Here is a 14,236-nt window from a genome sequence, read left to right on the forward strand (position 1 = left end):
CAGGGGTCTGTGTTAAGCCCAGCCCTGTTCAACATCTTTGTCGGTGACATGGACAGTGGGATAGAGGGCACCCTCAGCAAGTTCGCCGATGACACCAAGTTGTGTGGTGCCGTGGACACACTGGAAGGGAGGGATGCCATCCAGAGGGACCTTGACAGGCTGGAGAGGTGGGCCCGTGCCAACCTCATGAACCTCAACCAGGCCAAGTGCAAGGTCCTGCACCTGGGTCATGGCAATCCCAGGCACAAATACAGGCTGGGCGGGGAATAGATTGAGAGCAGCCCTGAGGAGAAGGACTTGGGAGTGATGGTGGATGAGAAGCTCAACATGAGCAGGCAATGCGCTCTTGCGGCCCAGAAGGCCAACCGCATCCTGGGCTGCATCAAGAGAAGCGTGGCCAGCAGGTCGAGGGAGGTGATTCTCCACCTCTGCTCTGCCCTGGTGAGACCCCACCTGGAGTACTGTGTCCAGTTCTGGAGCCCCCAGCACAAGAAGGACATGGACCAGTTGGAGAAAGTCCAGAGGAGGGCCACGAAGATGATAAAAGGGCTGGAGCACCTCTCTTATGAGGACAGGCTGAGAGAGTTGGGGCTGTTCAGTCTGGAGAAGAGGAGGCTTCGGGGAGGCCTGATAGCGGTCTTCCAGTACCTCAAGGGGGCCTACAAGAAAGATGGGGATAGGCTGTTTAGTAGGGCCTGTTGCAATAGGACGAGAGGTAATGGTTTTAAAAAAAGGGGGGTAGATTTAGATTAGAAATTAGGAAAAAATTTTTTACGATGCGGGTTATAGAACACTGGAACAGGTTGCCCAGAAAGGTGGTGGAGGCCCCATCTCTGGAAGCGTTCAAGGCCAGGCTGGATGAGGCTCTGAGCAACCTGACCTAGTCAGGGATGTCCCTGCTCCTTGCAGGGGGGTTGGACTAGATGACCTTTGAAGGTCCCTTCCAACCCTAACCATTCTATGATTCTATGATTCTATGTAGACAGATTCTGTTTACTGTGGGCTTAGTCTTTCTCTTTGTAAAAGGGGTGGGAGCTTCGCTGAATAAGGCATAACCAAGCCTGCTGTGGTGAATATATTCAGATTGAACAATTAAGTATTACATAACTAAATAACTGGTCATAAAACACTCATTTCTGTATACTCAAATCCAACCTAAAATTTTATCCAAGAATATATTAACCAAATATTATACGCCAACCCCAGCACAGCACTCCAGTAAAGCTGTTATCAGTATCACCTTGTGTAATCTTTTATCTTTAAAAAAATATTTAATTTTTTTTGCACATTTGCTACTTTATTGAACTAGGCAACAGTTAATCCTATTTATCCGGTCACAGGCATCTCATTGCATTTAACTTAATATACATTTCATCCTACATTTAAAATACTTCCAGAAAATGTGGGTATTTTTACAACATAAAAACAAAGAGAGAAAGACAATTACAAACATTCTACATGGAAAAATTATGTTCTTAGTTCTTTGTTGGAATTAGTTGTCAAAGACTTCATCTCATTACTATTACATGGAATCTCATTACTTTAACAGGGCATAGCATATGTTTCAGTGAATGCTAAAACAAGATGCCCTCAATCTTACAAACAATGATACTCAGGCCTTTGTTCCCAAGAGTAGATAATTTTTTTTCCCTAAATTTTGAAATCTCTTAGTTTTCTTACAGGAATGTTTAAAGTTTGGGAAAGTGGTCTTCATTTTACAACTTTATAAAACTGAATTTCTGGTGACAATTGCTGAAAATACCTCAGCTAGCTATACTCTGTCTCATTTTAGTTCCCTTTTGTTCATATAGATAAGTAATAAAGTAAGTACTCTCAATCAAACAGTTGATCATTGCTGTTAAAGGAAGATTTTAAATGGTTATGCACAGTGTAGCTAAACCTTACAATGATAATTTCATATAGTTACTGAAAAAGGTTATCTTTTTTCTTTTTAAAAAAAAACCCGCCTTTTTACTTTGCCCTATATATTTTAGTTACTCTTATATTGATTAGTGATTAGAGATAATAGATTGGCTGTATGCCAAGGGACTTTTGAACTGAAACTGAATTGCTGTTTTTTACTCAGCTGCTTGAGGAAAAATAAATTGTTATTTTTTTCTTTTTAAAAAGAAAAACAAAATGAACACTGGTGTCAAGTGAAAATTATGTCAACTTCAAACCACTTTCAAGATGGCCACACACAAAATGTTCAGAATTTCCTTACATCTTTCCCACTCTCCTACTTTCCTCTTGTAAGTGGGGCAGTACTATGTTCCTAATTTTAAGGTATTTTAAGGTATTTTCTGCTGCAGCCTTTAGTCCTGCTTGTGTACATTTTATCACAAAGAGCTCTCAGTACTACTCTCCTTTGAGAATTTGGAAACAAGGCAGGGATATCGGCTGCTGCTGCTTAGGCTACACAGTGTTTCATTTCAACCGAGATCAGGGAAAAAAATTGTCTGTCTGGTATGGCTGGTACATGAGTGACAGTGGACTAGGTCTGGAACTGGGCTATCCCATTTTGTCACAATGGGACAAGAAATAGGGATGATGAGCTTACAAACTGAAAGAAGTGAGGAGAGCTTGGTCCTCAGCAGGATTATACAGGGAAGTGAATGCAGAAGCCTGGGAAGGGTGTCAGGATTAAAGCTTATGTGAAGCTGTTGGGTTTGCACAGGATGGTGTCACCTAAGTAGTATTGTTTGGTTTTTAGCCTCAGTGGCATACTGCTATCCATCATCTGAACTACACATTGCACTGTGATAAAAGCATGCACACTTTATCTCTTCCTCTCTGTTTCTTTTCTTGGGGAGGATCCTGTTGATATAAAGATCTAAAGGCAATAATGACAGCATGGAATGAGTTGCAATGATGATTCTACCAGAGAACCATCTCCTCACACTCCTAGGGTGAAGGTTTCAAATATTGCCATGGCTACTGAATTATTTTCTTGTTCCTAGAGATCCTGGCTTTTAATTAATGGATTAATTACTTTGGAATATATCTAACTACACATATACAGTGCAGTCTTGCAGCTATTCAAGCCAGTGGCAAAATATTAACTAAAGTTTGAGAGGAAGGAGATTGAATAGATCCACAAATACATTTGCAGAGCACTAGCACTGATATCTATGTTTCAGTCAGCTGAGCAGCCCTCACTTTATTTCAGTACGAGTGTGCCTCTCCTCAGTGTTTCAACTGAATCCATCCTGCTTGCCCACTCATACTGTGTCTCAATCCGGCTGTGCCCTTACTGTGTATTATTTACCCTGTACAAGTTCCTGGGACAGAATCCCACCTAACCTAGGACATCTCTCTCTTTTCATGTCTCAGCATCTATGTTGAATTGGCACTATGGCTTTGTGTTCTGTCCCCTGTTCTGTGTCCTCCCTGTGTCCTCCCCACTCATGGGGTGCACAGGGAGGAAGGTCATCAGCTTCAAGATTGACTGTGGTTGTTCTGCTGGGGTGTATCTGCTCAGATACACCAAGAGAGGGAAGTCAGAGACTCCTCCACTATGTGTTACCTTGCTAGCGGGAGCTGCAGGCTGGCTATCTGCATTTGCTCTCACTTGACAGTGACTTCAGCTTTCCTCCCTCTAGCTAGTTTAAGTGAAGAGGAGAAGTTAGCTTCTACATTGGAGACCAAATAATCTCCACATCTGGGAAGCCTCAGAATAAGTTCTTTCAGTGATCTGTTCATGGATTTGTGGACAGGTAGGCCTGTGTTCAAGTGGCATAAGGAAAAGGGTGCAGTGCAAGTCACTTTTTGGTATAGTTACACACGTTATAACAGATTATACAGCATTCTCAATCACCACAAGATGTACAGAGCTGGGATGTCAGGCCATATCTAGTAACTCAGAGTTCATATTGCCATGAGAGCACTGAGTGCCCTGTGTAGGAGAGGGACCCACTAGTTTCCATACTGTCCTGGTTTCAGCAGGGATGGAGTTAATTTTCCTCCCCATAGCTGATGTGTTTTGCTTAGTGTGGGACCATTGCCAGAACTTGCATAGACATGTTGTGCTCCCACTCCCCCTACTTTCATTCTTCCACACCTTCAGGCTTCTTTATGCTCATAGAGGTCCCAGATTCCTTAATCTAAGAAAATATCTAGCATCAGGATGGGATGTGTTGCTGGGTTATGCAAAGTTTTGTTTGGAGCCTTCTAACGGAAAGTGTGGACAGTCAGCTTGGATGCATTCATGTGCTTATTTACAATATAGCTATTTTCTGAGAAATGTTGCATACTGCCAAGAAATGTCCACTATGTGAGTTGCTCTAACTACATTATTTCTTAGGCACATATTGAGGTCACTGCTATAAGACTGTCTTGACTTTCACAAAGAAACCCTTTACCCTTGGAAGAAATAAACCAATTTTTATTTTTATTATAAGATTTCCTTATTAAATAGCAGTCTACATGAATAGATGTTCAATGATTCTGATGATAGAGGATTGCCTTAATGAGGAAAGGTCTTAGTTACTACTGCCATTCCTCATTACATCATCTTCTTAGACCCTAACAGGGGCACAGACAGGAAAAATCACAGAATATCTTGGATTCCCTGTAAGCTAGATATGAATTGTCAGCAACATTAATTCACAACACCATTGCTTTGTCAAAGTTAGTTATATGTGCTATTGTATTGAGAATATTTGACTGATAGAGTTGCCTCTATAATTAGGAGTCTGTCACATTTCAATTATATAGTCATACCACTTTTTGAAAGGTTTATAAATCAGATAAACTCCCTCTGGGCTGAAATGTGCCATGATAATTAGTGTGGGGACAATTTTATTTGTGTGTTGTTGTCCATTACTTTGCTACAGGACTGTTATAGAAATAAGGTAGGGTCCTGTGTGATTTCATATCTTTTAGAAATACCTTATTTCAACAAGAAATGAATGTTGGTATTTTCACAGTGTTGATTTAATTGTGTTCTTGTGGAAGACACTAAGATTTTTACCATTGGTTTCATCATCACAACAACATCCTGGCAATTCTGAGTACTTTCAAAAAGACACTTGCAATATAGAAGTGTTGTATTTCATAACACTAAATAATACTATCTTAATGAAAGGTTGAAGGAGAAAAAAAGGGGGATCAAACTTTGAAATATCTTATTTGTGAATACCGTTCTCAGTAGAAGCTCTTAGCAAACATGCATCGTGTCAATGTACAGTGTAAATCAGTTGGATAAGCTGGAATTGGTTTTAATTAAACACATATTTGGAGATTGTTTGTGGAGGAAAAGTAATTAATGGCTTGAATTTAATTCCTCAAGTAAGATTCTTTAGGAAAGAATCATTATTGTGTCCAAGAAAACCTTTAAAAACATGCAGCAATGCACAGATGTGCTGTGAAATTCTTAAAATGTGAGCTAACTTTAAGAAGATCCTTACTGAATATTAAACAACCTTGGAAACTGCTGCCCAGAAATAGCATTTTATTCTCTGTTCTCAGTGTGGGGGTGGAGTGCTGAGAGCTTATTTTGTCAGAAAAGAGGCAGTTGTCATTTTTTTTTCAGACTAATTAATTTAGCTTTACAGGTAAGTTAGGCTAGTGGATTTGTATTTATGGATTGTTATTAGGTAGGGACTAGTGTTTTTTAAGGCTGTGCCATGCAGACTAAAGACTCTTTAAAAGTTTGCCTGTATTCATCCATAGATTTTGCAATAAATAAAGGCATAGTTGGAGTGACATTTGCTTGTCCCAACAGGCAATGCACTAGGGATGGCTCTTTTTGCATGCAGCCCAGCTACCTTCAGTAACATCCTTTTTCTCTGGGGATAGCATTCTACTGGCAATGCAGGGAGACAGGATAAGTGGGTATGGGAAAAAAGGTGTGGGGAGAAAACATACACAAATATACTGAAATTCTGTTTTAATGCTAGCAATTCAAACAGAAACTATGGAGAAGGGTGGGGTTTTTTTTTGCTTCTCGCATGAATGCAAGCCATATTTTCAATCAACAACATTTTCAGTAGATTGTCATTACTGTTAAACACAGAAAATTTGTGAATGTAGAGGAAACTGGAGGAGGTGGGGATGTGAGGCTGATTAGTTTAGCAGCTTTAATTTTCTAGTAGGTCACACAGGTAGGACCTAATGTTGTCTCTGTCCTGGGCATAGCACAGCATAATTTATAGGACTAGGGTATGCTATTTAACCACTAGCACATTTCCCTTGGTGATTTTCTTGTAGCTGTCTAGCACTTGCTGAGCCAGTGCCTCTGCACAGTTTGAGAGATAGCCTAGGGTACAGGGATGGTCTCAGTGGGAAGAAAATTTTCTGAAAAGAAAAAGAACTCAAGTATACAGAAATGAGTCATGATAGACCCTAGTCCTCCAGGCCAGAAATTGAGCCTTGGTCTATTTTGTCTGCTGGAATGGGCATAGTCAACAATATCAAAATCATAGAGCTAAATATCAGGCAAAAATAAGGAAGGAGAAGGAGGGAGATCACCATTCAGAAATCACCTCATTCAGGAAAGTACAGAAGTATGTACTTATGCTCTTCTGCAGATCAGGATGTACTGAAGTCCCACTTAAATGTAAGTACTTGCTCAAGTGTACCATCTAAAACAAGACTTTTCCTTCAAATCAAGCCATATTTATAAGGACAATTAAAACTGCAGTTTCTATTGGACTAATTATGGAAATCAGGATTTCTCATGCAAGGTTTGCATTTGTCCATGTGTAGGTTGTCTATTCATCCTTTAAAACACAAAAAGCTTTTAAATCAGAGAGGAATAGGCAGCTTGTACCACTCCCTGACATCCTGCTAACAAGGAGGAGAGGAAAAAAAAGGTTAATTTAAATACTTCTTAGCTTTGGTTCTGCAACTGACAATATCTTCAAACTTCATTAATATAAGTATACCTTTATTTGCATTTAAATACAGTGAAATATTTGTTGTTAAAATTTCAAACTTAGCTGTGAAAAGTTAAATTCTTAGGTGAGTAATCACTTGGGTTGGTCTTCATCACTACCACTTTCCAACACTTGTCAGTGAGCTTGCTTTTTCGTAACTTCTTTGGGTAATTGCCAGTAGTATTGCAAAATTTCCTTGCTAATTTTTGAAGTTGTTTCTTCAATTTAGGCAATCTTTTTTTTATATCAAATAACCCACACAAACACACCTAGAGTGTCCATATGTTGAATGTGGTGTTTATTTTACCAGTGCAGATTTTTAGTGCCTGCATTTGCGTGCACATCTGTATGGGTAACACAGCCTGTGATCTGTTCCCAGAAGCTTAGCAGAGGTCTTCTCTTTCTCTGTTCAATAATAAATGAGCAGAACCTCGACAGCAACCAGTGATGGCCTGATGAGAGTGCCAAATAACTGAGCTGTCATCTGGAGAGACATCTCCAAAAGGAAGGTGATTGACTCCTCTGACATGTTTCTATGTATTCTAGCTCCCAAGGATCAGTTTGCAGTGCCTCAGTCACCTTTGCCAGAAGCAGTGTCTCTGCTAGACCAGGCTATGGTGTGCCAATCTCCTTGACTTCCCACAAAACCATCCCTCTGAGAGAGTTTTCCAGCTGCCCTCAATTCAAGGGTTCAGGGCTGAAAAATTCTTCCTTTCACCAGGCTTCAGTCAAGCAAAGAGGAGAGAAGGCATTCTGATCTTTGATTCACCACGGCTGGGATTCAGTTTGCTTTGCTTAGATGGTTCATTTCTGAAGGCTAAGAAAACGCTACCAGCTTTGCCAGGGAACATGGATTCAGAGTTTTCCCGCAGAAGGGCTAGTCCACAACATTCTCTTCCACCCCACTGTCCAGTGTAATGCTGCAGCTCTTATCTAGATGCAATGTATGTCCTCTCGTAGGTATTGTCTTGTGTATTCCTGCTAAAATTACACTTTCCCTGCTGTTAGATATGACTCAAATAGTGCTAATTCCTCTGCTATTGTACTCTGCCACAGGATTACTAGAGTCCTATTTTGAAAAGGATCAGTACTGCACAATACTGATATGAAAAGCCTTTCTCTGTGTACAAACTTCAGTTGATTAGGGTTGCTACTGCAAAGTTATGAGTAACTTCTACTTCCCTTACTTTTTTTCTTCATCAGAATTAAACTTTACAGGTATCAATAATTTTGAATAAAAAAAAAAGTTTGGATTGCTATGCATATTCACATCTTATATATCGTCACAAAAACATTATGTCTGTATTTTATAACACTCTTTTCTGGTTTTATTTTTACTTACTACAGAGCTTGCATTGTGTCTATGTAAAACTCCATGAGGTGCCATTCATGTGTTTTTGTGTTCGGAACACGTAAATTACACCTCTAGATTAAGCTCACTGATGTGCTGCACTAATGTGCAGGTTGTTACCATCTTTGTAGGCTGAAATCAAACAGGAAAAGGAAATTTTAAAAAGTTGCTGTCTGAAAAGTTTTTCCCAATATTTCATACTTATGTTTTGTCTTGAGACACAGAAACATCTCTAGGAAGAGATAATATTTTTTATTATTGGGTAAAATGTCTCACTTGATAGTAAAAGAGATTACTGGGTACTTATAGTTGGATATCTTCCACAAAGTACTATTAACATGCTTTGAAGAGCAAACAAGCAAACCAGTTCATTAATACTTTGTTTGATGGCTTTTAGTCCTTGTTATACCTCTAGATGTACCTCCCATCCATCTAAATATCTAGTCATTTTTAAATGATGCAATTTTTTGTCCTTAGTATGCCAGTGATCTTTCAAATTTTTCTGCTATTAATCACAAAGCACAGTGTCCTGGACAGTGCAAAATGTTGTAGAACAAATGAGAGAAATCTGGCTCTTCGCATGGGGATAGTTTAGAGTATCATGGGAAAATGGCAATAAAAACCCCACAGATTTGACAGGATTTCATTTAACAACTCAGTTTCTAAATTATACATGTGTTACGGAGTATATTGTGCTTTTGAATACATTGCACTGGTACTCCATGATAGAATACAAAGATTGGTATATTTATGAGAGATTTCCTGTCTTTCTATGAAGTGTATAGAACTAAGCATTCCCAAGCACACTTACAAGAATAAATTCACAGGGGAATAAGGGTGACCCAAATGGCCTTGACAAAGGTTGCAACTGTGTGCAGACATAGATGGAGGCACCTCCAGGAGCAGTTCCAGCAGAAGGAGGGTAATGCAAGCCACAGCTGCTGATTATACACCCACATGAACACAGGCTCCAGCCATAGTTCCTGTACTATAAAAAAAAAAAAAAAAAAAGGATGACTGTATAGCTCTCATGGTACTATCTTCTACAAAATCATCCTACCAAACAATTGGAGGGCAGGAACACCTTTCCTGTGAAAAAAAAAAAAGACTGAGGGATTTGAGGTTGTTCACCCTGGAAAAGAGAAGGCTTCAGGCCATTTTATCCTGGCTTTTCAATGCTTAAAGGAGGCTTATAAGAAAGATATAAAAATATTCTTTTTCCATGACTTGTAGTTACAGGACAAAGGCTAATTGTATTCAAGTAAAACAGGGTAGACTTACATTAGACATAAAGAAGAACTTTTTTACAATTATGGTGGTGAGGCACTGGAACAGATTGCCCAGAGAAGCTGCGGATGCCCCATCCCTGGAAGTGTTCAAGGCCAGGCTGGATGGGGCTTTGAGTGACCTGCTCTGGTGGAAGGTATCACTGCCCATGGCAGTGCGGTTGGACCAGAGAGTCTTCAAAATTCTCTTCCAACCCAAACCATTCTATGATTCTACAATCTACTAAATGACCACTCGTTTTCTCATTACATGAATTTACTCATATTTGTTCTTGTGGACATTGCTGCTTGGCTGCTTTTTTAGCACCTGAGGCCAAACAGCTGTCATGGCTGTGACATTCCTTTTTCCAGCTGTGTGGTTTAGAAAACCACAAGTATTTCATCTGACTTCACCCAGAAATTGAAGAAGCCAGAATAGAAGACTAGTAGTTTTGAGCCTTCTGAGAGTCTAAGAGCAGAGGTAGTTTATCCAGCTGTTTTGTAGCTATAGCCTGTTTCTCCTACCTGAGACACCTTCCAGAGTGCACAGAGTAATGCTGATCACACACTGGAGTTACTTTAAGGGTGACATCTCAGAACTATCTGAACTGTCACAGAAAAGATCTGCCAGGAGCAACCTAGTGGGAATATCTGTAGTCAAATGCCTTGAGAACTGCTGACAAAAATACAGCTAGCATGAGCAGCTTCCTGGCACCTATTATCTGCTGTCACCTAAATATTAGCTATGAGACCTTTGACAGCTATTTTGTAAACAAACAAAAGAGCATGAATAATCAGGTACCATTAGACTGTATTGCCACTGTATGTAAAATTGTAGTAACACAAAAACACTGAGAAGTTTTGCATTCCTGTGCCACCTACTACAAAACAGACCAAGAAAAACAAAGAAAAAACAAGAAAGATAAATTAGAGCGATGAATTTCATGTTTCCCAGCTGAGACTAAAAAAGAAGATGCATTATTTAATTGATGGTCTGAAAGGACAGCATATATTTTTTAAAAAATTGTTTTCATTATTTTTTGCAAAGGTCATGGTATAGTTCAAAATACAACACTGTTTCCCCTCAGTTACAATCACAAACATTGGTATCGCAAACATTTTAGCACTTAGAAAGCTTTCAAGCAACCTGTTAATGCAGAGGGCAGAAGTGGAGAGCAGAAATACATCTAATACAGAAAGTACTTGAACAGAACAAGTCTGATCTCTATTTATGCAATATTCAAAAAAACAAAGTTCTTGTTGTTACAGGGAAGTAAAGCCAGCGGTCTGGCCATTTTAACTTCTAGCTTTATCTACAGAAGTAGTTATATATTTAACAACTAAATAGCTCAGCACAAAACTGTAACTTAGTTAACTTCGATATAAATTATATATTTGAAATGAGTTAGGAAAGCACTTAAAGTGGTGTTGCTTTAACAGAACAATATTAGGTCATTATAACTCATCCCTGGAAACACTGAGAGAAGTACTTACTGTTACAGGCTCTCTTCAGAGTTTTCAGTAACAGCAATCACGGTGGTAAACATTCTTCCTGGCACTAGAAGCTCCACATTTTCCTGTTAATGATGAATTTGTTGTGAGAGTATTGGTACCACTTTAGTGGCTTTCCATTGACAAAACTTTGCACTGATTTTGTTTGAGAATTGAGTGGCTTTGCTAAAGGGCCCATACATAATCTGTTTTACACTCAGCTGACAAGAGAAGGTCTGAAAGGCAGAAGGAGAAAAGCATATACTTCCTTAAAAATACGTCTTGAACTATATTTAGGTGGACATTTCTGGGAATAAGTTTTATCTTGCTTTGTTTGCACACTAGCATTGATATACTTCATTCTGTGCAGTTATTCTTGAATTGTACTGGACTGAATTCAGGATTAGACATTATTTTTCTATCTATCTCTGTTGTCTGCTGCAGTGTCTACCAATGTTTATGAACCACATCTGCTATTTAAAAAAACTATCCCAACAGATGTACAGGATCACTTCATACATAAAAGCTTGCTCCAATTTCTCTAGTTCAACCACTCTGGAAAAAAAATACTGAAAAAAAACCCCATTGTTACAGTTTTCCCACAAAAGTCAGAGAGCCAAGTACTATAATGATAATTTGGATTTGTTTGTGTATTATTTATCTTCCACTCTTCTCACACTTCATGTGCTTCACGAATTATTTCTTTATGACATTTTTACACTGTCTCCGTTGGAGGAGGTGTGAATTTTACTCCATTTATTTCTTCAGTGAGTCATTCTTGTACTGTCCAAATTGTTGAAAAGCGAGATTGGTATAATGCACTTTCATTATTCCCCTCTGTCTTAAATTTTGACTTCAGTAATTTAAGCAAAACCCACACGTAAGTTCCTGTCATCATCTTTTGGAGTTTTTGTATTACACGTCTAGTAACTCCAAGGCATCCCTCATTTTGTTCTTTCAATAGGTAATACCAACAGTTAGGCAGTTGTCCAGAGAAAAGGATTTTATCTCCATCATGATATTTTACTTTTCTGATATGGCTACAAATTTGTGCTCATACTAGCTTTTCGATAAGTTCTCTTGCCCTTTTGATTTAATCTAAATATAATTCAAGTAGTCTAAATGTATGCAGTTTTCACTCACAAGAAAATGGACATCACAGTTCAGCTACAGAAGCAGAGGAAAACTGCCAGGAGATTAAAATAATTTCTACTTCATCTGGCATTTAAGCTTCCTCCTATGGCTTTTTAGGACATTAATTTGTTTACAGTTTTACAAAGAGAATAAATGGAAAGACCTAAGTTTGTATACCATGCAAATTAAAAAGAAACACAATTCAATCTATCTCTTTGAACAGTGATTAGCTGCTGATTGCAAATCCTCTCAAAGACGTAATATATTACTTTACTGAGATATCTGTTAATGAGTAAATTGAAAAAAAATATATATTCCCCTGCCTCTATTTCTCTGTTCTTCTGACATGTCAAGTGTGAAGGAAACTTGATGTAAAAAATGCGTGAGTTAAGTTCTCTTCACCAGATAGGAGTGTCTGTCCTCAGTTTGCAAGCAAAATGGGAAATATCCATTGCAGTTGCGATGTTCAGAGATTACTGGCTGGTGGATTGTCCAAAATGTTGACGACACATATATCATCAGGAAATTTAAAAGCAATTTATGCTGATATATGCTTTCAAAGTTATAAGATACTGAAGTTTTTTACAACAAATAAAATTGATTTTGCAACACAGAAAATTTAAGGCAACAAGAGATTATTGAGCAAACGTACAATACACAGTATTCCTGCAGCAAAGTGAACAAGTTTCAAAATTCTACCTCATTCACATCAAGTGTTTGGCTTATATGAATTTCCTGATGAATATTATAAGCCATACATACCATTTCCTGAATAAACTGCTGGTCTTTTATTCTACTGGTTCAATTACTCAGTGGAGATTTTCCGAAGACAACGACCTTTACCAACCTTATCAGATATCCATGTAGAGAGGTTATGGTACAGTAGCTTACCTAACAGTGCCCTTATTCTTCATCCAGAACAGTTTCTGGAGACTTTAGGATTTTGAAATTCAAAGATATGTAAATGAAAGATATTGTTCATGAGAAGAAGATAGTTAGAAAGCTGAAAGTTGTAACTCAGAGTCTTGGCTATCCATAAAACGAAGTGAGTTTGCCTCCAATAACCATTTACAAAACCACTGTCATTTTGAGTGAGGTTTCCCTCAGTTTGTCTAGTGCTGCTATTTACAATCTTCCATGTGATTTTTTTGGTAGTGATTGAAGTCATGCCTCTGTTACTGCCTTGATATTAACTACCTGCATCTTTCACCATATTCACATTCTCAAATGTCGTTTTTTCACTCTGTTCTCAATATCAAGAGCTTATAAACACCTTGCTAAAATAGCCAGCATTTGAGTCAGCATTTGGTGCTTAGCCAATTTTGACAGTTTAATAAACGGCTCACATTAAGCCATTGTGACTGGACATGCAGTGCTTGCCACAATCTGGAAGCAGCCCAAAACGTTCAGTGCATAACTAATCCTCATAAGTAGACAGACAAAAAGACCTGGTGGAAAAAGACCGAAATACTACACAGACATGTCTTTGGCAAAACACATGGGAGCCTGAAGATATATTTTATAGAGTTGGGAATTAAACTGAAGAAATGTGATATCTGGAAGGAGAATGTGCTCCCCCTACCCCCTTCCCCATCCCTTCTGCATACAGAGCCTGAGGGAAGGATGTGGATAGGTTCTCCCAGCCTGCCAACTCATCCACTGAAATTTGGCAGTCTGCTTGCCTTGAAATAGGATGAGTGTGGGGTCCTGCAGGGAAGGGGTCACTCTTACACATTGACCAAGTCTATTGTCTTGTCACTGAAATTTAACTCACCTCGGCTAAACCGAGTACATCTACAAAGATCAGGTGAAATACCTCAGTATTATAGGTAAACATATTTAGCGAATTATGCATAGCAATCTATATGCATAAATTCTTGCTGTCTAGTATATGTCAGTCCTGGTCAGGAACAACAGAAACAGGTTGGCATTACCTTTTTTTTTGAGAAATACATGAAATAGCAAGGAAGAACCAGTCTGGATGGCTCACCTGGTCCTGCTAAGGAGTTGTCCCTTCTGCAGCAAGGTCTTGCTCTGTGTTGGTGCCAAATCACAGGCGCCACCTCTGCTTACACCTGTTAACACACATTTACCAAAAATACAAAATCCAAGGCAAA

Source organism: Chlamydotis macqueenii, chromosome Z (genome assembly GCF_036417535.1).
Source record: "Chlamydotis macqueenii isolate bChlMac1 chromosome Z, bChlMac1.mat, whole genome shotgun sequence".
NCBI lineage: Eukaryota > Metazoa > Chordata > Aves > Otidiformes > Otididae > Chlamydotis > Chlamydotis macqueenii.